At 38.7% G+C, this 13,974-nt stretch overlaps 1 protein-coding gene and 1 non-coding gene across 14 annotated transcripts in view; both read left to right on the top strand.

Annotated features, from left to right (window-relative positions):
• MAPKAP1 (MAPK associated protein 1) overlaps positions 1 to 13,974 on the top strand; it is a 240,187-nt gene that overhangs the window by 79,341 nt on the left and 146,872 nt on the right. The gene's annotated exons all lie outside the window — the stretch shown is intronic.
• On the top strand, positions 7,391 to 7,521 carry LOC117803191. The gene has a single exon (XR_004626884.1). It is a non-coding gene; the product is annotated as a small nucleolar RNA SNORA72 (small nucleolar RNA).

Genomic DNA, 13,974 nt, shown 5'->3' with positions numbered 1-13,974 from the left:
TAATTTCTTGATCTAATCAATTACATAAATTTATTTTCTTGGTTTAACCAGCCTTTCATATGACAAAATAAAATAAACTTTGGTCATCAAGTATCCTAATTTTTATATAGTTCTGGATTGGTTTGCTAATATTTTCTTTAGGATTTTTGCATCTTTGTTCACAAGTAAACTTGGCCTGTAGTATCCTTATCTCATACTCTCAGGTTTTGATATGGAGTTTTGGTAACCTTATAGAGTGATTTAGGAATTATTGTTTTTCAGTGCCATTGAGTAATATGGGTAATAGTAGCATTATCTATTTTTGAATGTTTGTTAGAACTTGCTAATAAAACTGTTGTAGCTGGTTAGGTCCCATGGGAAGCAGAATCTGAAGTGGAGACACACATGCAGGGAATTTGTTAGAGAGTGCTTTCTGGATCAACATCTGTGGGGAGAAGAGAAGAAAACAGGGTTGGGTAGAAGGAGGAGTTGTAGTGCTGACACAGTGGGGCACTCTGAAATTAAGATGACACTTCAGGGTTGCTGCAAGTTGGGGTAAGACGGCCAGGCCTTTATATTCCTTCCGTCTGACTTACTGAATGCTTGCTTCCCTGAAAAGGGGGTGTGGTCTTGGACAAGGTGGCTATCAGCCTATTTAATTCCAGGAAAAGACTAGCAGCTGAGGGGTGCCTGGGTGGCTCAGTCATTAAGCGTCTGCCTTCAGCTCAGGTCGTGATCCCAAGGTCCTGGGATCGAGCCCCGCATTGGGCTCCCTGCTCTGCTGGAGCCTGCTTCTTCCTCTCCCACTCCCCCTGCTTGTGTTCCCTCTCTTGCTGGCTGTCTCTCTCTCTTCATCAAATAAATAAATAAAATCTTAAAAAAAAAGAAAAAAAAAAGACTAGCAGCTGATAGCATCTATCCCAACAGTTGGAGAATATGCCCTTCATTCCCGAAGATGGCATCTCGGTGGTGCAACCAGGGACCATGCCAGTCTACCCTTGGTGCCACTTGTATTTATTTGCTTCTTAAAATTCTGGGACCATTCCTTCACATCTGTGGTGGGCTTCTCTTTTGGGGGGAAACTTACACAGGAAGGTTAGTGGAATAAACTGCAGTTGCATTTCTGCAGCTGCTCCTAAGGACACAACTGATACTCATCCACCTCTTCAAGTACCCATTTCAGTCCCTTCAGTCTCAATTAGCATCTCTGCTGCTGTAGGTGGCTTTTATGGTATGCTGACTCAGACCCTTATCCCTGAGGGTCCAAGTCCCCGGTCAAAGACTGTGGCTGCTTCATTTGTCCATTTACCATCAAAATTGGGTAGAAGAGGAACAAAATATGCCCAAGAAGATTTACTGGCCGGATGTGTTCCTTCCTGCCTCTGTTATGTAACAGCAGCCCTACCTTCTCCTGATGAGAATTAACCACTCCTGTCAGGACTGTGCTTTTTTTTTTTTCTTGCCTGATATCGCTTGACACAAGGAACATGAGTGGCCGTCATTGTTTAACATTTAGTGGGACTTCTGCTATGTCTCCTGGTGGAAGTGTTCTCCCTTTGGGAACCAGGTTCTCTAAATCCGCAGAGCCCTAATTTCTAGAGATGGGAAGCATTCCCTAAGTGGGTCACTGGGAATAATGGCTAATCTTGCTGCTTCTCCTTGGTTCCTAGAACCATGTATTTTATCTGCTGAGGACGTAATACCATATAATGGTGGTTGATTTTTAGTATGTATGTTGCATCCTGGAAATGGCACCCCAGCCTTACAGGGTGTCATCTGTGAGCTAGTGCCTTATCTATACCTTCAATGTGTTGTTCAATCACTCTTTTAGACCGAAAGTTTTTGGGTAGTGTGGTGTATGATATGACCAAAGGATCCCATGGTTATATGCTACTGTTACATCTCTTTTGCTATAAAGTGGGTTCCTCAGTCTGGTGGAGTATTAGGTGGGCTGCCACTTTCGTCAATCAAACACTCTGAGATACTGGTGCTAGCTGAGGCATTACTGGCATGAAGTGCAAGCCCATACTTCAGTAAGTGTTGGTCTCTGGTGAAACCACTTTCAGAGTAGAAGAGGTCCAGTGCATTCAGCTTGCCACCAAAGGTCTGGTTGGTCTTCTTAGGGATGATGCTGTATTAGGGACTCAGCATTTTTCTCTTTTGCTGTCAGGTTGGATATTTGACAATAGACAATATCAATATCAGCCTTAGTGAGTGGGAGATAACGGTCTTGGGCCTATATATAGCCTCAGTCTCTGCTACCGTGGCTACTCTATTCATGTGTCCATTGTGCCAGCACTGGAGAGACCAATAACAAAGAGACTGGCTGAAGTTAAAGCAAGTCTGTGTTGGGAATCCCCCAAACAACGATTTACTAGGAGAATTTACAGGACTCAGCATATAGTTGTACTCATGTCTATGATTTATTACAGCAAAAGGAAACAAAGTACAATCAACAAAGGGAAAAAGCATATGGGATGAGGTCTAGGTATACACTTACAAGAGTCCTCTCTCAGTGGCATCACACAGGATGTGCTTAATTCCTACCAGCAATGAGTTTTGTCAACATGGGCAAAATATTGTCTACTAGGGAAGCTTATTAGAGACTCAGTGCCCACAGTTTCTTTTGGAAGTTTGTCACATGGGCTCCCTCTGCCTAGCATGTATCAAAATTCCAGAGTCCTAGAAGGAAGGGAGGTGTTCGGCATAAACCATTGTTGTTCGCACAGTTCAGGCACAGTGGGCTGCCCTTACTGGTTAGGGTAATGAGGACTCTACTGAGGTCCGAGTTCCCAAGAGTCTACATATTTTAACCTCCTGACGCTTGCCTTCACTGACACAAAGAAGATGAACAAACACATTGTCCTAAACTCTGACTATTGGAAAGATTCCCTGTCACTCTTTTAAGGCCACTCCTGAGTGGGATTATAGTATATCCGTGGGCCATTTTTAGCTTCAACAATGTCCAACAGTTTTTGAAGTGTTGGTATTCCTCTGTGTCAGTGTATGATTGCAAATGGCCATAGATACTTTGGGGGAATTATTATAGTGTTTACTTGCTGTGAAGGTTCAGGTCCTTCTTCCTTTAGCTATATCTCATAATGGCGCATTTTTGGGTTATGTTTATCCCTAGATATTTTTAATACCTATTACTTCCTATTTGATACATGAATTATTTATGTGTTTCTAAATTTCCAAACCTATTAGGTTTTTATAATTTTGTTTTTTAGGTATTGATTCTAACTTTATTGTTTTGTGGTTAGAGAAGATGGCCTAATGATACCAATTATTTGAAATTTGTTGAGTATGGTTTTAGGTCCACTAATGTAGGTCACTTTTCATAAATACTACCTGGGAACGTGGAAAGAATGCTGGAGCAACTGCTGTTCTTTGTTGCAGGATTCTAAATATGTCCATTAGGTCAAGTCTGTTAATTCTGTTAAAATCTGTATCATTATTGATATTTTTTGTCTGCCTGCACTATCAATTAGACAAAGATACATTAGAATCTTCCACTATGTTGATAGATTGCCTGTATTCCCCTAGAGTTCTGACAGATTTTCTTTTACATATTAGGAGGCTATGTTTTTAGGTTCATACAAGTTCAGAATTATTTCTTCCTGGTAAATTGAACTATTTGTGACTCTATCTCTAGTGACCCCCCTTCTCCTTTACATAGCTATACCAGCTCCATTTGGTTAGTATTTACCTGGTATATGTGTAGTTTAATGTTTAGATGCAGATTTTTTTTTTCTTACTTTTCCTCTTTGGGTTTCACTAGGCTTTTTGAGTCTGTGCAGTGGTATCTTTTCATCAGTTCTGGAAACTCTCAGCCACTTTCTTTTCAGACATTGCCTGTGCACCTTTATTCTTCCTTGTTCCTCTTAAATTCTGTTAAACTTATTAGAATATGTTTTTTGATTTTCCGTATCTCTTAACCTCCTTTTCATACTTTCTCTCTGTGTGTCTCTTTGGGTTACATTCTAGGTAATTTCTTCAGTTCTGTCTTCCAATTCACATATTCTCTTTTCAGCTATGAAACCCATACATTGCGCTTGCAATTTTAGTCACTATATTTTTCATTTATAGAAGTTCCATTTTGATCTTCTAAAACTCTTCTTGGTAATTTTTAAAACTTTTTATTATGCAACATTTAATAATAGTCTTCTAAGTAGTAGTTCAGTGAACACCCTTATACCTACCACCTGTGTTCATTAAATTTAACATTTTTCCATATTTGCTTTATTTATGTTTTATTTGGCCATTTCAGAATTACCATTCACTCCTAAATACCTTAGCTTGTATCTTCTAAGGATACTGACATTCTGTTACCCAACCATGATATCACATCACAACCTGGGTAAGATTTTTAGTCTCTTGCTCTTACCCGTATTTTTGATACTTTAAAATTTTTTTTCTTTAAACCTGCATCTTATGTTCCGTATCTGATCATTCTGTTGGCTTCAGTCTTTGTGGGTCTCTTATACAATGCTTTCTATGTTTTATGATTTGAGGCTGTAACAACTTATTTTCTGCAACTTTTCTTTTAGAATTATTGAGTCATGTAGATTCCTCCTTTTATAGGAGGCTTTGTTAGCTTTTGCCTGGTGCCTGGCGTTATTACAAGCCCAAGATGACTGACTGACTGACTGACTGACTGATTTTCTTTCTTGTAAGTCTTTGGTGTTCCAGTTTTATTCCAGATTATGGATGGGCTCTACTGTGTATCCATCTGACCAAGAAAGTAGATACTTAATATCACTTTGTTTGGCAGATACCATCAATATTGGCAAAAATTGTGTTCTGTTTTCTTTTCTGGGTCGCCCACTTCACTTAATTTTGGGGCCTTTGTAAGTTCCTCAAATACTTGCCAGCCTATTGAATTATGTAAAAATGAATATTTTTATATTTTATCAAGACCTCTGGTTTTTTGTTAGACTTTTGGTCAGAGTACATATTTTGCATGAAATAGAATTCCTTTAGTAAAAAGAACATTTTTTAAATGTGTTGTCTTAAATGTCGTAGAAAGAGTATTATAGAAGGATGAGAAAGAAACAGTCTATGCATAAATACGTCATTTTTCTTGATTTCATGAAAATGTTGATTCAAAATATAATACAAGGCTTTTTCCCTCCAAAAGAGTTTTAAAAATATATTGGTTTTGGGGAGAATTATAATAAGTTAAAGACTGTGGTCTTTTGAGTCCCATCGGACATGGGTTTCCATCTGAGTTTTCTCACTAGCTGTGTGACTTTTAACGATTTCTTTAACTTCTTAATATTTATCTGTAAAATGGGGTAAGCAAGGGCAGTTTTGAGGATCAAAGGAGATAATATATGTAAAGGGCTCAGCCTGGTGCCTGACACGTAGAGTAAATGTTAGCTGTTTTTAATTTTAGCCATTTTCTTTCCAGAAGTGTTCAAGGTGTTAATACAGAGTGTTAAATGTGAAATATCTCACAGTATACATGTAATAGTGTAAAACTGAATATGGGTATGTGGGAGACACAACCATAAAGGGAAAAGCAAGAAAGGTACCCCAGCATTAGAAGATGAGGAGAAAAGCAATATGAAGCTTGGCAGGTAACCAAAGCCAAGAAGGCCCTCTGGCTCCCTTCAGCTTCCCAAGACTTGGATTTAGTAAGGATATTCTCTACTCTGGCTTTTTCTTTTGTGTTCTTTTTAGTTAGTTCAGGAGCTTATATATCCCTGCCCCTTTGGGTCAGAGGGAGTTCTGACTTCCTGTGGCCCAAGGGAGCTGCCTAACATACTTTAGGAGAAGGATGCTTGTTCCCTTCTATAGGGTCCTCAAGGATAGTTAGGGATTTTCATCCTCACCAGTTTAACAAAGAACCGATTGGCATCCCCAGAGTTCTGGAAGTACCTTATTAGAAAAGAGATATAATTGCATTCTTCTGAATAGAAAAATTTATAATAAACAAGAATACAGAAATATATACCATGCAACATCAGCATATATCAGATTATTTGAAGCATTTAGACTTTTTTCCTCTTCCCCCTGGTAGACCAGGCCTTAGTGAAATTCTCGTATAACTTTTCATTAGGCTGCAGTGTAGAGCATCAGAAATAAGAGGGAATTGTGTAGCCTACCTCCACCTAACCTTTTGCTCTGTATTTTTGCATGCCCAAAGACGAGAAAAGTGTGTCTTATTCATTGTCTTCATATATTTCTCTTGGTACTACTATTGTCACTTTAGTTTTTTAGTAAAGGAAATTGGCTTATTTGAAACGTTTGTCTTAATCCTCTATGGAAATACCAGTTTACGGGAAGGTTAAGGCAGCTTGTTTGGGCTCCTCTCAGAGTCTCTGCTGCAATTGTCGGAAAGGAAACCCCAGGGAAACCCCTGAGCACGGGCTTCCCAGGAACAGTAGCTGCACAGAAGACAACACTCTCGACGCTTTATCAGGTACTGTCTGGAGAGCAGAAATAATGGGCTGAAGGCAGAAATGCTGATGTCTCCACTTTCCCAACTTAGCACAAACATCTTCTTTCTCGTTGGTGGATTTTGGTGCCACAGAGGCGGCTCCAAGAAGTCTTAAATGCAAGTGTGATTGCTTTTACAATCCTGGTTTTGAAAGCATGGCGTTTGGGGATTTCCTTGACTTGAATCCTTTTTTTTTAAAGGGAGTAGATTCATAGCATCCACTGTCAGTGCCATTTCCCTTTCTGTGATGACTTGTTCACTGTTTACATGAAAGGATTCAGGAAGTAAGATGTAAACATAAGTAGATAAATGAACAAATAAATGAAAAGCTCTGCTGCCTTTGTCACAGAGTGAAAAGGCTTGATTATAACATAATGGGAACACAGCAGCTGTTTGATTAAAACTTTAGGATTTTTCCTGGAAACTTTGAAGCATGTCTGCATTTTTTTCTTTTTAAATAACACTATGATATGGGAAAAGTGGTTTCCTAGAATGCCGTGGTTACAGTGGAGCTTTTTAATGTATCATCATCCTAGTCACTTCAGGTGCTGGTACGAAATACTCTCACTACTGGGGCTTGCTTCCCTTCTGACACGTCCATCCTTTGGAAGGCCCAGAAAGTGATTTGTAAATAATTTGCTTCTTGTCGCCAGTTGGTTTTTTGTTTGTTTGTTTGTTTAAGTTGTGGTCTTTGTTTTTTGTTTTACCGTCTTAACCAATTTGAAATGTACAGTTCAGTAGTATTAACTGCATTCATAATGTCATACAGTAGTTCCCCATTATCCATAGGTCATCTGTTCCAAGACCCCCAGTGGATACCTGAAACTGGATAGTATTGAACCCTATATGTACTATGTTTTTTTCCTCTACATACATATCTATGATAAAGTTTAATTTATAAATTAGGCACAGTAAGAGATTAACAACAATAATAAATTAGAACAACTATAACAATATAGCGTAAGTTCGTGAATATTCTTACTGTTCTGATTTTATAATAATCAGGGCAGGCTAAACATTGCTATATTAAAACCATGCATGTGTCCCCAGACCTAGTTCTTTCCCTAGGTCTGGTTTTATCAGTGTTGGTGATAAACCAAGTCTGATTTATATGGTGCATCATATGTGGGAAATGTCTGTGACTCTAGGTATCTGGTCATCCTGGAGAAATGACAGCCCAGCTAGTATAATAACTTTTCAAAATAGCCAGTGCTAATTTGATGATTTCCTGTTGCCATTAAATGAGTTGTAAAACTAAAAAAAAGAAAAAAGTTGATGTGAATATGGTCGGTCTCTCTTTCAAAATGTCTTATTGTACTCACCCTTCTTGTGATGATGTGATAAAATGCCTACGTGATGAGCTGAAGTGAGGTGACTGTCATAGGCATTGTGATGTAGCATTAGGCTACTATTATTGACCCTCTGACAGTGTTTCAGAAGGACGATCCATCTGCTTTTGGACCACAGTTGACCACAGGTAACTGAAACTGTAGAAAGTGAAACTGCTGCTAACAGGTGACTAATGCGTGATCACCACCACCATCCGTCTCCATAACTCTTTTCATCTTGTAAAACTGAAACTCTATATCCATTAAACAATAACTCCCCTTTCCTCCTGCACCCCAGCCCCTGGTAACTACCATTCTCCTTTCTGTCTCTGTGGTTTCGACTACTCTAAGTATCTCATATAATTGGAATCATACATTATTTGTCTTTTTGTGACTAGCTGATTTCACCTAACATAATCCTCAAGGTTCATGCATACTGTAGCATATTGCGGAATTTCCCTACTTTTTAAGGCCGAGAAACATTCCATTGTATGTATACACCACATTTTGCTTATCCATTCATCTGTCAGTGGACACTTGGGTTGTTCCCATGTTTTAGCTGTTGTGAATAATGCTGCAGTGAACATGAATGTACACATACCTCTTCAAGACCTTACTTTCAGTTCTTTTGGGTATATACCCAGAAGAGGAATTGCTGGGTCACTTGGTAATTCTATTTTTAATTTTTTGAGGAACCTCCCTACTGTTTTGCACAGAGGCTGTACCATTTTACTTTTCCACCAATATTGCACAAGGTTTCCAATTTCTCCACATCCTCATCAACTTGCAGTTTTCTGGGAGTTTTTGATAGTAGCCATCCTGATGGATGTGAGTTGCTATCTCGTTGTAATTTTTCCTTGCATTTTCCTTCTAATTAGTGATGTTGAGCATCTTTTCATGTGTTTATTGGCCATTTGTATATCTTCTTTGAAGAAATGCCTATTCTAGTCCCTTGCCCACCCATAATTTTATTAAAAGCAAAACAGGCAGCTTTGCAGTGTCCAGAGGCAATTTAAGTGGTGAGTAAGAACTCGGGCTCAGGAGTTAGACAGCTCCAGGTTGACATGGCTTTACCAGCTGTGTGACATTGAGCAAGTTACTTCATTTCTTTAGGCTTCCATTTCTTCTGTAAAATGGGGAGAATAGTTGAATCTGTTTCACTGAGTATATATTGATACACATCAAATATATGGGATAGTATTTGCCCTGTTGGAAGTATTTAATAAATATTAGCTGCTATATTATTGGAATCATGAGCCAGTCTTTAAAAATGCCTTTGATGGTGTGCCTGGATGGCTCAGTTGGTTAAGTGTCCAACTCTTGATTTCAGCTCAGGTCTTGATCTCAGTCATGAGTTCAAGCCCTGTGTTGGGTTTGATACTTAACACACACACACACACACACACACACACACACACACACCCCTTTTATATGTTAGTTGCCTTCCTATTTTGATAAGAGTATAATTCATTGCATTCTTGAGAACTTTCACTTGTTTTTCCGGTTCATGCCTACTTACTGTCTCTGTAGTATTAGGTGAAACCATGTGGAATTGCAATTTTTGTAGGTTATAAACCATGGATGTCAGCAGTTTCATGTGATTCAACTTAATGTAATAGAAACTGTGAGTGTCTAATATATGCCAGAGTGCCTACTATGCTAATTCATTCATTCTTCCCAGCTTCCCTATAAAGTCTGTATTACTTTCCCCATTTTGGGAAGGAGAAAGTGAGGCACTCAGAGATGGACAAACATGCCTGAATTTACATGGCTAGTAAGTAGTGAAGCCAGATTTCAAGCCAGATCTTGTTGAATCCAAAGCTCAATCATTTTCTTTTTTTCAAAGTTTTTATTTTAATTCCAGGTGGTTAACATACAGTGTTATATTAGTTTTAGGTGCACAGTGTAGTGATTCAGCACTTCCATACATCACCCAGTGCTCATCGTGACAAGTGCTCTCCTTAATCCCCTTCCCCCCACCTACGTCCTCTCTGGTAATCATCAGTTTGTTCTCTATAGTTAAGAGTCTGTTTCTTGGTTTGTGTCTCTCTTTTTTCCCCTGTGCTTGTTTGTTTTGTTTCTTAAATTTGTAAGTAGTTACAAGTAAAATCATATGGTATTTGTCTTTCTCTGACTGATTTATTTGGCTTATCCTAATACTCTCTAGCTCCATCCAATTCATTGCAAATGGCAAGATTTCATCCTTTTTTATGGCTGAATAATATCACACACACACACACACACACACACACACACGCCACATCTTTATCCATTCACCAATTGATGGACACTTGGGCTACTTCCATATCTTGGCTGTTGTAGATAATGTAGATAATGCTGCTATAAACATAGGGGTGCATGTATCCCCTTGAATTAGTGTTTTTGTATTCTTTGGGTAAATACCCAGTAATGCAATTACTGGAATGTAGGATAGTTTTATTTTTAACTTTTTGAGGAAACTCCACACTGTTTTCCACAGTGGCTGCACCAGTTAGCATTCCCGCCAACAGTGCACAAGTGTTCTTTTTCTCCACATCCTCAGAAAGCTCATTCATTTTCCTTCTAATTTCTAGCACATAAACAGTCTCAGAAACACCCCTCCCCTATCTCTGTGCCCAATAAAGATGAAAGTTAAAGAAACTACACTATTTCTTCTTAGTTGATGGTGATTTGGGTTTTCTTCAATTCGGTGAGCTTATGTGGTAGTTCTGTGTTCATGTACATTTTGTGCTTTTGTCTCTCTTTTTCACATTTGGAACATAGCATGTGCAGTGTTGGCTGCAGTCACCTAGGCTCTTTCACAAAGGTGCTGTAGGGTGAAAATAAGTAACTTAGGGTCTGCCTTCAACCCATTTCTCATGGCCACAATCATGTCCACCATTTATTGATCATCTGTTCTATGCAAGGAGTATGCTAGGTACTTTAGCCACAGCGTCTCAGGTCCCTATATAATTTATATAGAACAGGGGCTAAAATTCTGTACAGTGTGGAAAGAAACTGAGGCTATAGGGATTATGTGATTTAGCCAAGAGCATAGGACCCTTTAGTCTATCTTGCCTCGGGGGCCAAATGCTTTTTTTTTTTTTTTTTTTTTTTTTTGTACTATACCACAACCTCCTATTCTTAGAAAGGGTCTCCTAGAGGAGAAATGAGGACAGCCTTTCTCTGTACCACACTTGGGTGTGTTATCCATACTGAATACTCTGTACCACACTTGGGTGTGTTATCCCTACTGAATTTTCCATTTCCTTGCCTGTTCGCATTCCCCCTTCCTGTCCCCCTTTTCTTTTCCTTCTTCCTTTTCCTCCCTCTTTTCATTCTTTCTTCCCTCCTTCCCTTTCTCCCACCCACTCTCTGTCTCCTTCCTTCCTCCTTTCCTCCTTTCCTTCCTTTCCCTAAACCTACCTAATGAAGTTTAAATACCAAGATTAAGAAACTACTTAATGTATTTCCTGAAGAAAATTGGATTCTTGAGATATTCCCATTTGATTTTTTTTTCTGGCACTAAAAATTATCTCTAATTTTAATTTGCTTTCAGAGGAATTACCATTTTTTAAAATATGCTACTAAAACAAGTTAGATTGAATTCCTTTCAGCTTTTAAGAGTGACCTTCTCAGTCTTTTAAATAATAAGATTTGGAAGTAATTGCTTAATATTTGAGTTTAAGGGAATAACATGTTTTGAGTTCTAAGGAAAGCCTGTTTGACCTAGCATCATACTTATTCTTAAACTAGATAACCAGAACCAGTGTTCTTAGGAACTGTGTTGGTGAAACCTCATCTGTTTGCAGCTGGAGGTTGCACATTTATTCCTTTGTTGTTCCATTGTTTCCTTTAGGGTGAGGGAGAATAATTAAGGAGAACATCTTTTCTGAGCAGCTGGAATCAAATTCCAGCTGACTGCAGCACCTGCAAAGATGGCACCTCTGCCTCTGGGTGGCAGGGTGGGATGCCAGCCGTGGAGCCTGCGACAGTGGGCTCCAAAGTGCAGAAATGCGACCGTGCCTCACCACTCCTGCCCTTCTGTGAGCTTCAGATGGCAGCAATACCAGTGAATGCGAAGTGTCTGTTTTAGACTAATTAGAGGGATGATTTGTGAAACAGTGGCTATTTATTTAATTAATCACCAGCACAAAGCCATAAAACCCATATTTTAAAAATCCCTGTTAGTTTGCCATGTGGTTAATAGATTGGGGCACATTAAAAAGTGACATGGTGATGTATTAAAAATGTTCCACCTAAGGTTCCATCTGAAAGGAACGGAAGCTGTCTGCTTTCAGATGCTGAAGTGTTACCTGCCAGGATTTGACCTGTCAGAGATTTTAATGTTTGTAAAGGCAATTATCTTTTGAATAGCATCTTCATTAGGACATCTCCTCTTGGAATATTTCAAAATACAAAAATAGGTTTAGAATAATTTTAAAAATTATAATTAAAGTGAATTTTGTTAGTTTTTCTTAACGAGGAACTGTATTTTCCCACTAGATTATACTATGTTTACTAAGCATAACAGTGTTTCTTATAGGGTATTCTTTTCCATTTTGGGAAAAAAGAGTCATTTAATTAAGTAATAAATGCAATAGCATCATTGTTGCAGCAGTCAGAATTGCATTTTGTTCTGCCCTTGTATTATTTTTTATCTAATAGGTACAGGAATAATTGCTATATTTGCTCAGTCTCAGCTCAGGGGAATCGTCATTTTTGGATAGCAAGAATAAAGATAGAATTGACTTGTTTAAGAGATGACACTGGCATTAAAAATGAGTAGAAATGATTTCGATTGTAACAAATGATAGTGGTGTTTATACACACAAACTTCCAGTTGGTTTTCAGTATACATAAAATGTGTCTGTGCAAGGCATCCTGCACTTTTAGAGTATTTGAGGCCGAATTTGGTATGTCTGTGATTCACTGTTATTTTTTTTTAATTATTCTGAATGGTCACCGTTTCTAATAAGCAGTTCCCCCAAATTTTAAGATTATGTATGAAAGTGTGTTGCTCAGGTGATGCTTATACAGAAATTGTCCAGCTCTTCGGATTGTGTTTCTCTGCTGTGTTGTATAATTACCTGCTCTGTTAGAAAGGGAGCTGGAATAAAACATGAGTATGTTAATGCAGCCTGGAGCTGATGTGGTGGTGATGATTACAATGCAGATAAAGCATTTCTCATAACTGCCGTTGCCTACTGGAGCCTTTGAAACATCTGGACCTTTAATTGAAAAATAGTGTGATGCTGTGCAAGGCAGACATGCTAAGTGAAGTCACTAATTTAGAATACAAAAATATAATTGATAAAGTGTTTTATTTACATTGTATTTAAATATTCATACTTTGTTATGCTTTGTATAACAGGGAATTACTGGGTTAAATTTTCATGAACATAGACAGTTTAAATGAGATAAATTAAGTGAAAATGTTAATGGAATTTTACACTGGAACCAGAAAACAGTTTTTGTAGGAGGGTGTGTACTTTTGCATGTACTGGGGCCTTGTAGGGAAGCAAATAGTTTTAAGTCCTATCTCTGGGTTTTTATGCTTGAGAATAACTAACCATCAGTTGGTAACATAATTGCATTTCATTCTTGTTATTGCTATCATATCTTGTTATTTAGTTAAAAAAAATAAAATGTTTCTTGGCATAATGGTAAATGGCTTTAATGGCAACATTATCACCCAATAAACCAAAGCCTTCCCCACCTCTCGGGGGCAGGTTATCAGAGCCTGCCCAGGAGAGCAGAAGAGCTGGTGAAGGGCGTGCAATTAACCTTTGTCCTGCATTCGCAGCAGGGGAACTGACCTAGCAGCCTTCCGAGGAAATCCAATTTAATTTAAAATGAATTTGAAAAGACAAATTAGCCATATCTATTTTAATAAGATAAAATCCCGACTCTCCCTCTGTCTGGTTTAGTTAGGACCTCAGAGGGGATTAGACTAAGACTCAGGATGAACACAAGGGAAATAATGCCAGGGGGCTGAGGAGAAACCCGGGAGAGGTACCCGAGTGCCTTGTCAGTTCTGCAAGTGAGCAGGTCTTGGGCTGCCCATTTCCACAGAGAATTGCAACCTGAGATGAGCCTTTGTCTCATCAGACCTTTTGCTTGTGTTGGAACTTGATGCCATGTTGATGTCCTATGCTGCTTGCCGGGCTCTCCAAGGACCGCATTGTTATTTCCCTCTTTTGTCATCATCAGAGCACGTTTGGGTACTGCCACCTGGGTAGC

This window comes from Ailuropoda melanoleuca, chromosome 7 (assembly GCF_002007445.2).
Source record: "Ailuropoda melanoleuca isolate Jingjing chromosome 7, ASM200744v2, whole genome shotgun sequence".
NCBI lineage: Eukaryota > Metazoa > Chordata > Mammalia > Carnivora > Ursidae > Ailuropoda > Ailuropoda melanoleuca.
Note: the sequence above shows the minus strand (reverse complement) of the source record. Positions and strands in the feature narration are given on the sequence as shown.